The sequence below is a fragment of the Budorcas taxicolor genome, chromosome 20 (assembly GCF_023091745.1).
Source record: "Budorcas taxicolor isolate Tak-1 chromosome 20, Takin1.1, whole genome shotgun sequence".
NCBI classification, from domain to species: Eukaryota; Metazoa; Chordata; class Mammalia; order Artiodactyla; family Bovidae; genus Budorcas; species Budorcas taxicolor.
Window position 1 is genome coordinate 66,439,797 of NC_068929.1, and position 16,008 is coordinate 66,455,804.

A 16,008-nucleotide genomic window follows, 5' to 3' on the forward strand; every position below is an offset into this window, starting at 1 on the left:
CTGTGTGGGGCCATCTCGCAGCCTGAGTGACCATCTCTGAGCCAGTGGTGTAGGCACGGCCGAGCCAGTGGCAACCGGCTAATGGTCTCATCTGGAATGATAAGGGCCTCCGTACTCCCAGCATCCATTCTTGACATCACTGTGGGCTGTGAATATGCTTGCTCACTCACAGTGTGCTTTTGATATTGGAGTGCTAGGTGGTATCTCTCTGAAGTAAGCTTAGGCAGTTGTGTGAGGGATTCAGTTCAGCAGAAGATAGCATAGGCAGTATGAAGAAAGAAGATAGGACCATAGGTACTGGGTACCCGGGGAAAGGTGGGAATTTAAAAGTTTGCTTTGAAAATCTGAGGCCAACCCATGATGATGAGTCTTCACAGTTTTAGTATTTTCAGTAGAATCCTGCACAACAGCCACGGCTTAAAAGGCAAGTGCGGTGTTTTGGCAAGAAAGCCATCCAATGGGTTTCTTTGTGAAAGTGAAAAGCTCTCAGTTGTGTCCGACTCTGCGACCCCATGGACTATACAGTCCATGGCATTCTTCAGGCCAGAATACTGGAGGGGGCAGCCATTCCCTTCTGCAGGGGATCTTCCCAACCCAGGGATTGAACCCAGGTCTCCTGCTGAGAGCTGCAATTTCAATCTTTGTGCCTCTTGGAGATTAAACCCAAACTTTCTTATAGCGTTTGGCACAATGAAGATGTATCAGTTAGCAATTTGTTGCAGAAAAAATTACACTGGGACTCCCCTGCTGGTCCAGTGGTTAAGAATCTGCCTGCCAATGCAGGGGTTATGGGTTCAATCCCTGGTTGGGGAACTGAGATCCTACAAGCTGGGGGGCAACCTAGACCACACTCTGTAACCACTGCCTTTGTGCTCTCTACAGCCTGCACCTCACGACTAGAGGAGCCCTAGAGAAGCCCGAGCTCCACATCCAAAGATTCCTGAATGCCTCAACCAGGACCTGATGCAACCACATAGATAAAATAAGTAAGACACAGAGATGTATTGTATATGTGAAAAAATTGTGCTGTATCTGCTCCTTGACTGTGGGTTTGGGGGCCTTGGTTCCTCTCTGGTGGTTGGTTAAAGGCCATCATCATTTCCTTGGCCCTTCGGCTCACAAAAGGGCAGCTGTTTCAGCAGAGCAAACAAACCAGAAGAGCCAAAGAGAGAGAAAGTGAAAACAGGGGGGAGATCGGTTTTGTACAGCCCGTCTCAGGAGTGCCATATCTCCAGCCTTGCTAGATGCTGCTCATTAGAAGCGAGTGATGGCCAGCCCACACACTAGGGGAGGAGACTACACAAAGAGGCTAAAAATTGTCAAAATTGAGGAACACATCTGTAGTAAATGAGGAAAAAAGAGGGGGAAAAAAACACAGTAACACCCAAACTATGATGATGATAATACTTTCTGTTGAACATTTTTTTAAGGTGTTACTTATTCAGTGCCTATGGGTCAGTTAGGACACTAAGGGCTTTCAATAGAGCCCTTCATTTCATTCTTACAGAACTCTGTGAGTTTAGGATTGGCTGTATTTTATGGATGAAGAAGTATAGTCTTGGAGGTGGTAAGATGACAAAGTTAATTAGCAGCACCAAGGTTGTAACCCAGCCTAAATCCAGAGCCTCTGGCTTTAGTCCCTAGGTTCCACAGCTTCCCCATACTTCTGGTTTTAGAACATACTCTGATAGGCAATTTTCTTCTGGATCATTTTTTAAAATGCATTTGAAAATGTATGTAGCCTTTATATCAAACATACTATTCTCAGGAGGACCCCCAGGGAGCCACATGGGATTCCACATTTTGGAAAGCTCCCTTGTTCTTTGCTGGTATATATTGCTCCTAGGTTGTCAGAGAATTTTTGCCAAAGCTTGTTTTATTACTATTGATGTGAGCAGATTACACACTGGTAGGGAAAACCTCATACTCTGGGTTCTTGCCTAGGACCTCCAGGCAATCAGGAGCTTGTTGGGGGGGGGGGCAGGGGGAACGGGGAAAAAGGCCATGGGGGGCAAGACACAGAGGTCCCAGGGGAGCCACCCCATCAGGTGTGGGGTCCAGGGCTGTACATATCCAAGGGCACTGGAAATGATGGTGGCAGGAGAAGGGGGGACAGCATCCCCTCAAGTTCAGTGTGACCTGCCCCTGCAGCTCCCCAGAAATGCAAAAATCTTAGAGAATAGAAGATTTGGCTTTCCATCCCAAAGAAAGAAGGCTCTTTAAAACCCCCCACTTTGGATTTCCCTGCTGCCCCAGTGGTGAAGTATCCGCCTGCCAATACAGGGACCCAGGTTTGATCTCTAGTCAGGGAAGATTCCACATGCCACGGGTCAGCTTAAGCCTGAGCACCACAGCTCTAGAGCCTGTGATCCACAAGAGAAGCCATAGCAATGAGAAGCCTGAGCATTTGCAGCTAGAGAGCAGCCCCTGCTCACTGCAACTAGAGAAAGCCTGCATGCAGCAACCAAATTCCAGTCTAGCCAAAGGAAAAAAAAAAAAAAACATGCACATAATGGACTTTTCAGGTGGACTCTTTCTGCCTGCCTGCTCCTGACACCTGCGCTTAGCTATGTTCCCACCAAGAACGCTGGTCGGTCCTCTGTGGCTCCTCCCTGGAATACCTGCATGTTTCTGTTGCCATGGTTTCAGCTGCAGCAACACTCACCAAGAGCCAGTTGAGACAAATGGCTTCATCCTTTTACTTCCAGAGACTTCCAGGTGCACCCTTCCCTGCAGCTGTGCTGCCACTAATGAGCTCTGGCCGTTCTTAACCTCTAAAGGCAGAGCATCCTTCTCAGCCCCTTGACTGAGTTTGATGCTGGGATTTTCTTTAGCAAATCGGATGTGTGTAGGAAGGACGGTGAGCTGGTTTGGGGCCCAGGGCTGCAGAGACATTACATATATCTATTTGCTTCCTTGCCTCCTGCCATTGATGTAAGAGCATGATCCAGCCAACCCATGGCTCCATGGAGGATGAAAGACATGTGGAGCAGAGGCAGATTAAGTCCTAAAATTTCACATCGAATAAGGAGACACAACAACAAAAAAGAAAGAATCTCCACCAAGATCAGCCAAACCCTGCCAACTCGCAGACCTATCATAAGAGTAAATACTTTTTGTTGAATGCCAGAGTTGGACCATAAAGAAGGCTGAGGGCCAAAGAATTGATGCTTCTTTCGAACTGTGGTGCTGGAGAAGACTCTTGAAAGTCCCTTGGACAGCAAAGAGATCAAACCAGTCAATCCTAAAGGAAATCAACACTGAATATTCATTGGGAGGACTGATGCTGAAGTTCCAATACTTTGGCCACCAGATGCAAAGAGCCAACTCATTGAAAAAGACCTGGATGCTGAGAAATCTTGAAGGTGAGAGGAGAAGCAGGCAACAGAGGATGAGATGGGTGGGTGGCATCACCGACTCAATGGATGAGTTTGACCAAACTCTGGGAGATGGTAAAGGACAGGGAAGCCTGGTGTGCTGCAGTCTATGGGTTCCAAAGAGCTGGACACGACTAAACAACTGAACAACAGTGATCGTGTAGTTGTTTGTTACACAGCAAGAGTTAAATGATACAGTAGGTTAACCAGCTTTTAATGATCAGCCATTTTCTGATTATCCAGTTTGTGGTGTTTGGAACCATGAAAATGAAAGCAGAGAGAACATGCTGAGTTAAAAGAGGTCCAAACAAAGAATCTTGGGAAACTCTCACATTTAAGGGCTAAGGGGGAAAAGGAAAGAGAATAAGGCTGAGTGGGGTGATCATAAAGGTGAGAGGGAATAAATAGAGGGAGGTCATGGAAGTAGTGATTTTTAGGAAGTAAGAGCCTAACGCTACCCCTAGCCCCAGCAAGATAAGGAATTGAGGAGGATTCCCCTTGGATTTCCTGCTAAGGAATACGTGGAGGCCTTTACCGGGAGCAGGTATCAGCGGAGGGATGGGAGCAAGGCTCAGGAGCAGTGATCCAGGAGGAATGTGAACAGTGAGGGAGTGGAGATGTGGAAGCATGAGACTATCATTGCTTCTAAAGTTTTCTTTGCAAATAATTTCAAATTTATAAAAGTTGCAGAAATACAGTGGAAATTGGCTGCATGACACAGGGGACTCAAATCCAATGTTCTGTGACAACCTAGAGGGGTGAGAAAGAGTGGGAGGTGGCAGAGAGATTCAGGAGGGAGTGGATATACATTTACCTATGGCTGATTCATGTTGATATATGGCTGAAACAGACACAGTATTGTAAAGCAATTATCCTCCAATTAAAAATAAATAAAATTTTTAAAGGTTGCAAAAATACGAATAGTACAAAGCATTCTTATATCCTTAACCCAAATTCATTTTATTTTACCCATTTGCTTTATCACCTTCTGCATGTGTGTATGTACACACACACACACACACACACACACACACACACAGACGCATAATTTCTTTTCTGAACCATTGGAGAAGTTACATATAACCTGGTCCTCTGCTACTAATAAACACTTCAGTGCACATTTTCTAAGAAGAGGGAGATTTCTTTTATCCCAACATAGAACTACTGATTTTACATTATCGATTTACATTTACATTGATGCCAAACTTATTAACTAATCTAACGTCCGTATTCTAATTTTGTTGGTTACCCAGGTAATAATGTCTTTTATGATGTTTTCTTCCCCAGTACAGGCAAAGGTATTGCCCTCCGTTGTCATGCCTCTTTAACGTTCTTCAGTCTGGAACAGTTCCAAAGCTTTTCTTTATCTTTTACAGCACTGAAGTGTTTGAAGAATACAGCACCCCCTTCACTTTTAAATAGTAATATAACGCTTCTGTTTCTCGGCCATCTCCTTGTGATTAGGCTGAGGTTCCTTCTCAGCCAGGTTGTTATCGGGTAACGAGTCCTTCTCAGGCATCACATCTCAAGGCACGTGGTCTATCTACCTGTTCCACGTGAGTGATGTTAACTCTGGCCACCTGGTCAAGGTGTTGCCTAATTTTTCCACAACTTGCTATTTTCTCTCTTGTAAGAAATAATCAGTCTGCAGGAGCTACTTTAAGACTATCCAGAAAGCCTGCTCCTCAGTGAAATTTTTCCACTGGTGATGAGGCCATCCATTGGTAGATACTGTCAGATTGAATCTTAACCATGTGGCTGCAAAATAATTTTCCTACTCCATCATCCCTTTATAAGTCAACCTTCAGCATCCTACTGTAAACAAGACTTCCTCTCTCCCTCATTCTTTTCTCTTTTTCTTCCTTTCTTTCTTCCTCTCTCTTTCTGTGCTTCAGATGTTCAGTTCAGTTGCTCAGTCATGTCCTACTCTTTGTGACCCCATGAGCTGCTCAAATTCATGTCCATTGAGTTGGTGATGCCATCCAACCATCTCATCCTCTGTCATCCCCTTCTCCTCCTGCCCTCAATCTTTCCCAGCATCAGGGTCTTTTCTAATGAGTCAGTTCTTTGCATCAGGTTGCAAAAGTACTGGAGCTTCAGCTTCAGAATCAATCCTTTCAATGGGTATTCAGAACTGACTTCCTGATTTCTTTTAGGATGGACTGGTTGGATCTCCTTGCAGTCCAAGGGACTCTCAAGAGTCTTCTCCAACACCACAGTTCAAAAGCATCAATTCTTCAGTGCTCAGCCTTCTTCACAGTCCAACTCTCGCTGTACTTAATTACTTTGGTGCTCTATATGAATCTGCCTGCAGTGCAGGAGATGTAGGAGATGAAGGGTCAGTCCTGGGTTGGAGAGATTCCCTGGCAACCCACTCTAGTATTCCTGCCTGGAAAATCCCATGGACAGGGGAGTCTAGTGTGTTATAGTCCAAAGGGTCACAAGAGCCAGACAAGGCTGATCAGCTAAGCACATACACATGGTCCATATGAGGACAATTAGCGCTCCTTCAACTGGGCCTTGTGTCCTAGGACAGACGCCAACTTTTTTTAACTTGTGAAACAAAGCAAAATGTTTCAAGTTCATTTTGTACCTACCCTGCCACAGACCCGAAACTAGCCATTTCTGTAAGGTGACCTGGCTGCTTTTAGTGGGAAACAGAGACCAAGATCTGGGCATTAGGTGTGCTCCTTGATACTAGGGTGTCTTTACTTCTTGACTCTTTCAGAGGACAAAACCGATAAGTAAATATATGTATCTATTTATGCGTATAAATATGCATATACACACACATGCCTTCATATATCTATGTGCACATAAGCATGCATATACACATACATAAACACATTTTTGAAAACACGAGTCCACAGTCACACTGATACTTTCAACTCCAGTCCATTCCCATAAGGTTATTTCTTGCCTTCTCATTTCCCCATATATACATGTCCTTTCTTCCATAGTGAGAACCCTGACTCCCAAAAATATTAATACATCACTAAATTGCTCAATCCTGTAACACATCTAAAATAGTGTCAGAATTGCTTTGTCCATATCACTATGGTAAATAAACCTAATGTTCTATATTTGACTTATGTCACTTTCATGTTTCTATTTATCCTTGTTGTCACAAATGATACAATTTCCTTCATTTTTTAAGGCTGAATAATTAAAAGACGCTTACTCCTTGGAAGAAAAGTTATAACCAACCTAGATAGCATATTCAAAAGCAGAGACATTAGTTTGCCGACTAAGGTCCGCCTAGTCAAGGCTATGGTATTTCCAGTGGTCATGTATGGATGTGAGAGTTGGACTGTGAAGAAAGCTGAGCGCCAAAGAATTGATGCTTTTGAACTGTGGTGTTGGAGAAGACTCTTGAGGGTCCCTTGGACTGCAAGGAGATCCAACCAGTCCATTTTGAAGGAGATCAGCCCTGCGTGTTCTTTGGAAGGAATGATGCTAAAGCTGAAACTCCAGTACTTTGGCCACCTCATGTGAAGAGTTGACTCACTGGAAAAGACTCTGATGCTGGGAGGAATTGGGGGCAGGAGGAAAAGGGGATGACAGAGGATGAGATGCCTGGATGGCATCACTGACTGGATGGACGTGAGTCTGAGTGAACTCCGCGAGTTGATGATGGACAGGGAGGCATGGCATGCTGCGATTCATGGGGTCGCAAAGAGTCGGACATGACTGAGCGACTGAACTGAACTGAACTGAATATAAATATAGAATACGTTTTCTTTATTCATCTATCAGTGAACATTTCAAGTGCTTCCATGTGTTGACTATTGTGGATAATACTGCAATGAATACGGGAGGGGGGAGGGGGGGTGCAGATTTCTCTTAGAGATTCTGATTGCTTCGGATATACAGCCAGAAATGGGATTGCAGCATCATATTTAAGTTCTAGTTTTAGTATTCTGAGAAAATTCCGCATTGTTTTCTATGTGCTCTGCTGTGCTCAGCCGCTCAGTCGTGTCCGACTTTTTGCAACCCCATGGACTGTAGCCTGCCAGGCTCCTCTGTCCAAGGGATTCTCCAAGCGAGAATACTGGAGTGGGTTGCCATTTCCTCCTCCAGGGGATCTTCCCAACCCAGGGACTGAACCCAGGTTTCCCACATTGCAGGCAGATTCTTTACCAGCTGAGCTACCAGGGAAGCCCGGCTTTCCATAGAACTGCACAAGTTTACATGCACATCAACAGTATCCAAGGGTTCCCTTTTCTCCACATTCTTGTCAGTAGTTGTTTTCTTTTGTCTTTCTGATATTAACCATTGTAACAGTTGTTACTTAATATCTTACTGTGGTTTTGAATCGCATTTCTCTGATGATTAGTGTTGCTGAGCCCTTTTTCTTATACCTGTTGGCCATTGGTACGTCTTCTTTGGAGAATTATGTTTATTTTCTTTACCTGTTTTTAAATGAGTTATGGGGGGTTGTGTGTTTTTGTTTGTTTTGTTGCTTGAGTCATAGGAGCTTCTTATATCTATTAATATTAAAACTTTACTATATAAGAATTTGCCTGCCAGTGCAAGAGGTGCAAGAGATGCAGGTTTGATCTCTGAGACTGAAGATTCCCTGGAGTACGAAAGGTCAAGCCACTCCAGCATACTTGCCTGGAAAATTCCATGGACAGAAGAGCCTGGTGAGCTACAGTCATTGGGGTTGCAAAGAGTCAGACATGACTGAGCACACACACATCAAGCCTTTCCTACACTCAGGTTATAGGAGAATTCACCTCTGTTTCCTTCTAGTATGTGTATAGGTTTATTTTTTTTTAGCACTTAGGTACCATATCTACTGTGTATTAATTTTTATGTATGGTTTGAGGAATAGATCTAATTTTATCTTTTTCCAAATGACTAACCAATTCTCTCAACATCATTTGTTAAAGAGATTATTGTTACACCTGTGATCTGAGATACCTGTTTGCATGTTTTTTTTAACTATGTATGCAGTTCCAGTATTTTTTCTATTCTTGAGCCTTGCCACACTATTTTAATTGTGTAGGAATTGTGTTACAGTTCAATATCTGATAGGTTTATGCCTCCCCTAACCTCCTCCACCCACTCAGCTCTTCCTTGTCAGTGTTTTCCTAGCTATTCTTTTGTGTGTGTGTGTGTTTTTTCCCCCCTAACTCATCTAGCTCCATTAAGAAGCTCCTTAGGATTTTATTGGGATTGCATTACACTTATAAACTAACTTAGGAAGAGCTGACATCTGGATAACATTGAGACATCTGAACCGAGAACAAGGGACGTTGTTCTTTCTGTTTAGTTATTCGCAGGACACTTTGCTCCCTGTTATTTCCTTCTTTTCCTTCACAGACTCATCTCTCAGAGGTACCATGCCTTTCTACATAACAGTGTCTCTCCCACAAATAATGCTTCTTTGAGGCTGTCCTTTCTGGTCCCACCCACTTCCAAGCTCCTTTTCCATAGCAGTGATATGACTCTCCAGCTCCTGCCTGGTGTTGAGTAATTTTGTACTTATAATGTCACTTCCTCTTTCTGAGGACCATTTCGTCTATACTTCTTGTAAGCCCTCTATCCCTCCTGCTCTTTTTCACACCTCTTTCCAGTCTCCCTTCTCCATCCACAAGCTCTTAGAAACTCAGTGTGAGCAGAGGAGCCCCAGTGGAATTTATTTATTTGGCTGTGCTGGGTGGTAACACAAGTGTTCTGCTTTGCGGTGTGCAGGATTCTGTAGTTGTGGCACAAGGGATTAGTTGCCCTATAGCATGTGTGGTCTTAGTTCCCTGACCAGAGATGGAACTTGTGTTCCCTACATTGGAAGGTGGATTCTTCACCACTGGACCACCAGGCAAGTCCTTATCACTGGATCTTGTTGCTGTCTTTATCTACCCTCTGGTGATTTATGGGCTTCCCTTGGAAGAAAAGTTATGACCAACCTAGATAGCATATTCAAAAGCAGAGACATTAGTTTGCCAACAAACGTCCGTCTAGTCAAGGCTATGGTTTTTCCTGTGGTCATGTATGGATGTGAGAGTTGGACTGTGAAGAAAGCTGAGTGCCGAAGAATTGATGCTTTTGAACTGTGGTGTTGGAGAAGACTCTTGAGAGTCCCTTGGACTGCAAGGAGATCCAACCAGTCCATTCTGGAGGAGATCAGCCCTGGGTGTTCTTTGGAAGGAATGATGCTAAAGCTGAAACTCCAGTACTTTGGCCACCTCATGCGAAGAGTTGACTCATTGGAAGAGACTCTGATGCTGGGAGGGATTTGGGGGCAGGAGGAGAAGGGGGTGACAGAGCATGAGATGTCTGGATGGCATCACTGACTGGATGGACGTGAGTCTGAGTGAAGTCCGGGAGTTGGTGATGGACAGGGAGACCTGGCATGCTGCGATTCATGGGGTCGCAAAGAGTCGGACATGACTGAGCGCCTGAACTGAACTGAACTGAACTGGTGGTTCAGATAGTAAAGAGCCCACCTGCAATGGAGGAGACCTGGGTTCGATCCCTGGGCCAGAAATATCCTCTGGAGAAGGGCATGGCAACCCACTCCAGTATTCTTGCCTGGAGAATCCCATGGACAGAGGAGCCTGGCAGGCTACAGTCCATGGGGTCGCAAAGAGTTGGACATAACTGAGTGAGTCATCTCATTCTCAGATAATGTAAGTGTTGTGGCTTTCTCTGTGTTCTGGCAGTGCCGAAGGGGTGAGTTCCTTTTTGTCTCCTTTGTTTGCCTTCTGGGTTTCAGGGTTGTTTGGGGAGGGAGGCCAAGGTTCAGAACCCTCCCATCATTATTCTCCCAACCCTGAACACTATTTTAACAGGCTTGATTATCAAGGCAAAACTAGAGGTAAATTTCAAATCAAAATTTTCTCCCCCACCAATCCCAGAGAAGTACTTGAGGACTTAGGGTCACAGACTATGGAGTTAAGAGAGGGGGCAATTTCAACTGATGAAGTTCTGTGCCTCTACACAAAAGGGGCTTGTTCAGGGAAACTTTTAAAGTCAAAGTTAAGGAATCCAGTTAGCTCCCTGTTTGGTTGATTATGAGGAGAGAGTTTCAGGAGGAAGTGTAGGTAAAACTATAAATCATAGACTTGAAGTGAACCTGGATTTGACTTAATTTGATTGCCATCCCTGGGGCTTTTCCCCACCATAGTAACAGGCACTCTAAATTAGGTTGTGAGGCTTCCCTGGTGGCTCAGCGGTAAAGAATCCAGCAGTAAAGGAGATGGGGGTTTGATCCCTGGGTTGGGAAGATCCCCTGGAGAAGGAAAGGCAACCCACTCCAGTATTCTTGCCTGGGAAATCCCGTGGACAGAGGAGCCTGGGGGGCTACAGTCCCTAGGGTTGCAAAAGAGTCAGACGTGACTGAGTGACTGAACAACCTGATGTCAGATTATGTCTAGAATGATTCACAAATCAATGGCACCACAAATAGCTCCCCACCCTCCCCCCATCATCCTGCTATTTGGCAATGAAAAAGTATATGACCTGTGAAACTGAGTGGGCACCTGTTTGGGGGACACCAATAATAACATGAGAGTATGGTTCACTGTGACCTCTAAACTCTGAGATATACACACAGGGAACAACTTCATTGTTTTCTCTCTGGTGTTTTCAGTCTTGCTCTGTTGGAGTGTCCCTCCCCGCTCATTGAAGACACCTTAGGCAGATTCATATAGTTTTCTTGATGCTTTGGCTCATTTTTAGAGGAGATTCACTGCTAGGTGATCACGGATCTAGGTAGATGAAAAGCTTTATTCTTACCTTCACCTCAAAGCTCCTCCCTTCCCCCAGCTCAGGGTCCTGCCCTGGGAAAGGGAGTCATGGTCTGCCCCATCCCTCCTCCCCTGCCTTTTCCTTCCCCTCCTCTCTCCAGGACAGCGGAAGGGGAAAACCGAATGGAAGAAAGTGCCTGACGCTGTAATCCACCTGCCTCCTCTCTGTGATTGGTTCCCTAGAGCTGGGACTTCTTTGGGAGGTGGCTCAGCAGCCATCTGAAGCCCCATAGAGGTCTCTGCAAAAATATGAGTGAGTTCTATGGGGAACCTTTTGAAAATTCTGCTTTTGTTCTGATGTTATTCGCACAGCCTCCTGGTGATGACTCAGTAGGCTGCCCTGTTGAGTGGTGCTTCCAAAATGCTTGGCTTGGCCAGCATGGGTAGTATCCTTGTCATTCAGCGTGGTCATGAATGATGGTCATCACACAGGGCCCCAAGAGGGCCCTCTCTCCCTACCTCTTATACTGCACCGCTCCAGCCAGTCTCTCATCTTCCAAGTTCTCCGGGAGAGAAACAGGAGACATGTCTGTTGTTGCCTATGACTTCCTACGTGAACCCACCCAATTCCAAGAAACACACACCCAGCCCTCCCAGGAGCCACCTTTCTTGTTTCACTCAGCATGCAGGGCCTTGGGTCTGATGGGTAATAAGATGTTGGTCTCTCCCTCCTAAAATATGTATAGTTTCTTCTGATACCTCTTCCTGGAGCTTCCTTTTCCACTCTTTCAAGAGTGCTTCCCTCTCTCCTGGAAGAACAATCCACAGCAATCTCCTCCCTGGATGGCAAATCTTGTTTGGCTCATCCCATTCAATGAACTCATTTATTCGCATATATCTATGTGTGTATGCAGATGTTCTTTGAGCGTATGTATGGTGTATAGACATATGACATATATATAATTTGCATACTGCACACAGAGTGCATATATCATGCTATCAGTTTCATCCCCAGACTGGCTCTTCAGTCTTTTAATAAGTCCAGAAGGAATGTGTTAAGCACTTGACTTTGGAACACAAGGGGCTTTCTCACTCTTTGTTTGAAGCTTCAGCCAGAATCCTGAACCAAAGGGAATGGTGTCAACCATATTCTGCTACAAACACTTTCTACCATTTTGGATCAAATCTTACACGCCAATCTCTATTTCAAAAGCTTGAACTAATTTTCATATTGCTCCTGTAAGGTGGTTTTTATGTACCTCCTTTGAGAGTAGGGCACTGGGATTCAGGGAAGCCAAACATCTTGCCCAGGATCACGCATCTGGTGAGGCCAAACCTGGAGCGCCGTCAGATTACAGAGCCTGGGTTCTGTGCTTCATCACAGCGTCAGATGGCTCGATAGCATCAAATGGGTCTGCTAAACGGAAACAGACTTCATTCTCCTGAAAGTGCTGATTAAAAAGTTCAGTTGGGACATTATGTTTGTTATCATGAATGCTGGTATGGATAACACCAGGTTCCCTGGAAACCGTGAAGATATTATCTACGTCCCATTTACAGATGAAATACCAAGTAAAGACGGCAGATGACTACCCCTCGGGGAGGAAAGTCAGCCAACCCGTCATTAGGGACCCGTTCAAATTTCTGGCTTCTCAGTGAATGCTGATTTTTGAAAGCTACTTGTGCATATGGCATGTTCTGTGTGCAAGGCTCTGTAAGAAAAAGTGAGAAAAAGTGAATGTGTGTGTCATTCAAAGAGCAGAGCCAGTCTCACCATTGCTTCTATATGTTGACATGAAGATCCTACTCTACTGGCCTTAACTGAAATCATTTTTAAACAAACAGTTATACTTACAGTAGGGGAGCAAAAGGAATTCTGACTCTGAATTTGTTAATTGTTCTACCCTTTTGTGGACATAAGCCAATGTTTGGTCTTTCGCTGAAATAGACATTTAGCTAAAAAGCATTGGTCGGAAAGATCCATTTCCCCTGTTATTTTAACTCCCTCTCTCCTAACTGTACCTCCCCTCACTGACCTTCCAGCACATTCCCAGCTTTCATGAGCTTTGTACTTCAGTTATTAAATTACAAAAGAAATGGAGCAAAAGGACTGAAATATATTTCTCAGAAATACAGCTGTGCTCGCAATGGGCGCCGCGTGTGAAGTATGTCTCTGAACCCCCTTCTCCTCATCACATTTCAGCAAATAAATCTGACTCTCTGTGGAACAATTTTGGTGTTAGCACAAAGTAATTCAAAACAGTGGGGGGGCAGGGGGGACGCATAATTATGACCAGCAGAAGACGCATTTGCAAAAGCTGTGCGTGAAATGATTTAGTTAGGAAAAAAGGCTCTGCCTGGAGCCCGGAAAATCCTTCTGTTTCCCCCTAAATTATGAAGCTTCATTCTATGCTATACTGATTTACATGTTAATTCCATAAAACTACTTTTGTCTAAAATCATTCTGTTTGTCCTCTTTGGTGATCATGTGTTAGGATTCATCCATTTATATCTTCATTCTCTGGACAGAATAAGAGCCCGTTCCTGTTCTGGTGGCCATGTAAAGAAGGTTGTTAGAGTCCGATTTGACATGTGGAGGGAAGGGGATACTGAAAAGTGAGCGTCATCAGGGAGGACCACGTGCCCCAGGTGGCTTGGCCATGGGAAGCTTCCTGGGCAAGGTTATGGCTGAGCTGAGCCTTAAAAGAGAGGCCAGGGAGAGGTATCCTGGGTGGAAGCGGTGGTGTGACCAAGGATATGGAAGGCAGAATCAAGAAGGATGAGGAAGGTATGTGTCTTCCTCATCCCAGGCTGTCATAATAAAACACCACATACTAGGTGGCTTAAACAACAGCAATGTGTTTGTCCACAGTTGTGGATGCTGGGTATTCATGACCAAGGTGCCATCAGGGTTGGTATCTGATGAGGGCTCTTACCTTGTATTGCAGACAGTTGCCTTCTTACTGCCTCTCACAAGGACCCTCCTCTGTGTTCCTGTGGAGGGACAGAGGGAAGAAGGGACAGAGAGACAGAGACAGAAATGACTCTTGCTCCTCTTATAAGGACACTCATCCTTTCATGAGGGTCTCACCCTTATGACCTCATGTCATTCTAATTACATCATGAAAGCTCCATCTCAAAAGCCATCACACTAAGGGTTAGTGCTTCAACAATATGAATTTTGGGAGACACGGTTCAGCCAAAAGTGGTGTGTGTATTAGTTAAGATATTCCCGAGAAGCAGAACTATATATGTATGAAAGGGAAGAAATAGGATTGGCTCACAGTTTGGGGGGTGGGGTTGGCAAGCCCCAAAATCTGTTCGACAACCCAGCAGGCAGGAAATTCAGATAAGGGTTGATGTTATAGTCTTGAGTCTGAATTCCACACGGCAGGCCAGGTCAGCTGGACACCTGGGCAGGGCTTCTATATCGTTGTCTTGAGGACAAATTCCTTCTCATTCCAATTTCCTTCTTTTTCCGAAAGCATCAGTCTCTGCCCTTAAGTTCTTCAACTGATTGTATAAAGCCCAAACACAGTATGGAAAACAATCTTCATTACTCAAAGTCCACCAATGGAAATGTTAAGAACATCTAAAAAAAACCTCCCTGGCAACATTCAGACTAGTGTTTGACCAAACAGCTGGATCCCACGGCCTAGCCAAATGGACACACAAAGCCTCACGGTGGGTGATGCGTCAGGAGAAGTGAATATGATGAACCAGTAGTCTTGGGCTGGATTCCAATGAAGCTGGGCTGTGCTAATGAACTACCACTGCCCTGCAGACCTGGGCTCATAAACACAGATGTCTAAGGGGGCCAGGCAGGGAAGACGTACAAGAGACTTGAGACCCACTTATATTCTTACACTTCATTTATATATTAAACACATGAACACATTCTTTTTTATGAAGGGGTTCTCCCAGCTGCTTTTTCAACGGAGCCCTTTTGATCTATTTTTTCCCCATTTTGGATAGGACATGAATACACAAGAATATGTCTCCACTATGCTACAAATAATGGTCCAAGCAGGGATTGTGTGTGTGTGTATGCTAAGTTGTTTCAGTTGTGTCTGACTCTGTGCAACCCCATGGACCAAAGCCCCCCAGGTTCCTCTGTCCATGGGATTCTCCAGGCAAGAATGCTGGAGTGGGCTGCTGTGTGCTCCTCCAGAGGATCTTCCCAATGCAGGGATTGAACCCACATCGCTTATGTTTCTTGCATTGTCAGGCGGGTTCTTTACCACCAGTGCCACCTGGGAGGCCCACAAGCAGGGATTTTTAAAAATGGCGAAGTCCCCGCTATTGTTGAAGTAATAATAGTGGAGGACACTCAATTAATTGGAACTGAATTGGATTTTTACAGGAAGCAGCTGATCCACTGGCTCGCCTCACGGTGCTCTATGGACATGTGCCTCGAGTGTGGCCAGATGCTCTACCGCTTTGACATCTCCCAGTTTGAAATATCAGTTCCACATCTTTAAATCTGTGAATTGAAATTCATCTGCTGGCAAGACTAAGTCATCTGCTCTGAGGCATGGGGACTACTTACAGGTTTTAGGCAGGACAATTTTCCCTTAAGTCAATTCATTACCTATCACTGCACAACAAACAGTTCCTCAAATTAGTCACTCAAAACAGCAAGCGTTTATTGTCTCACGGTCTCTATGGGCCAGGAATAGGGGAACAGCTTACTTGGATGTTCCTGGCACAGGGCTTTTCATGAGTTGTTAGTCAAGATGTCAGCTAAGGGCTCAACTGAGGATGGAATCCACTTCCAAACCCATCATGAGCTGTTGGCAGGAAGCCTCAGTCCTCACTGTGTGGATCACTCCACAGAGCTGCTGAGCATCACCAGGACATGGCTGTTGCCCTCCCCAGAGCAACAGATGAGAGAACTGAAGATGAAGTCACAGCACCTTTTGCAATCTGACCTCAGA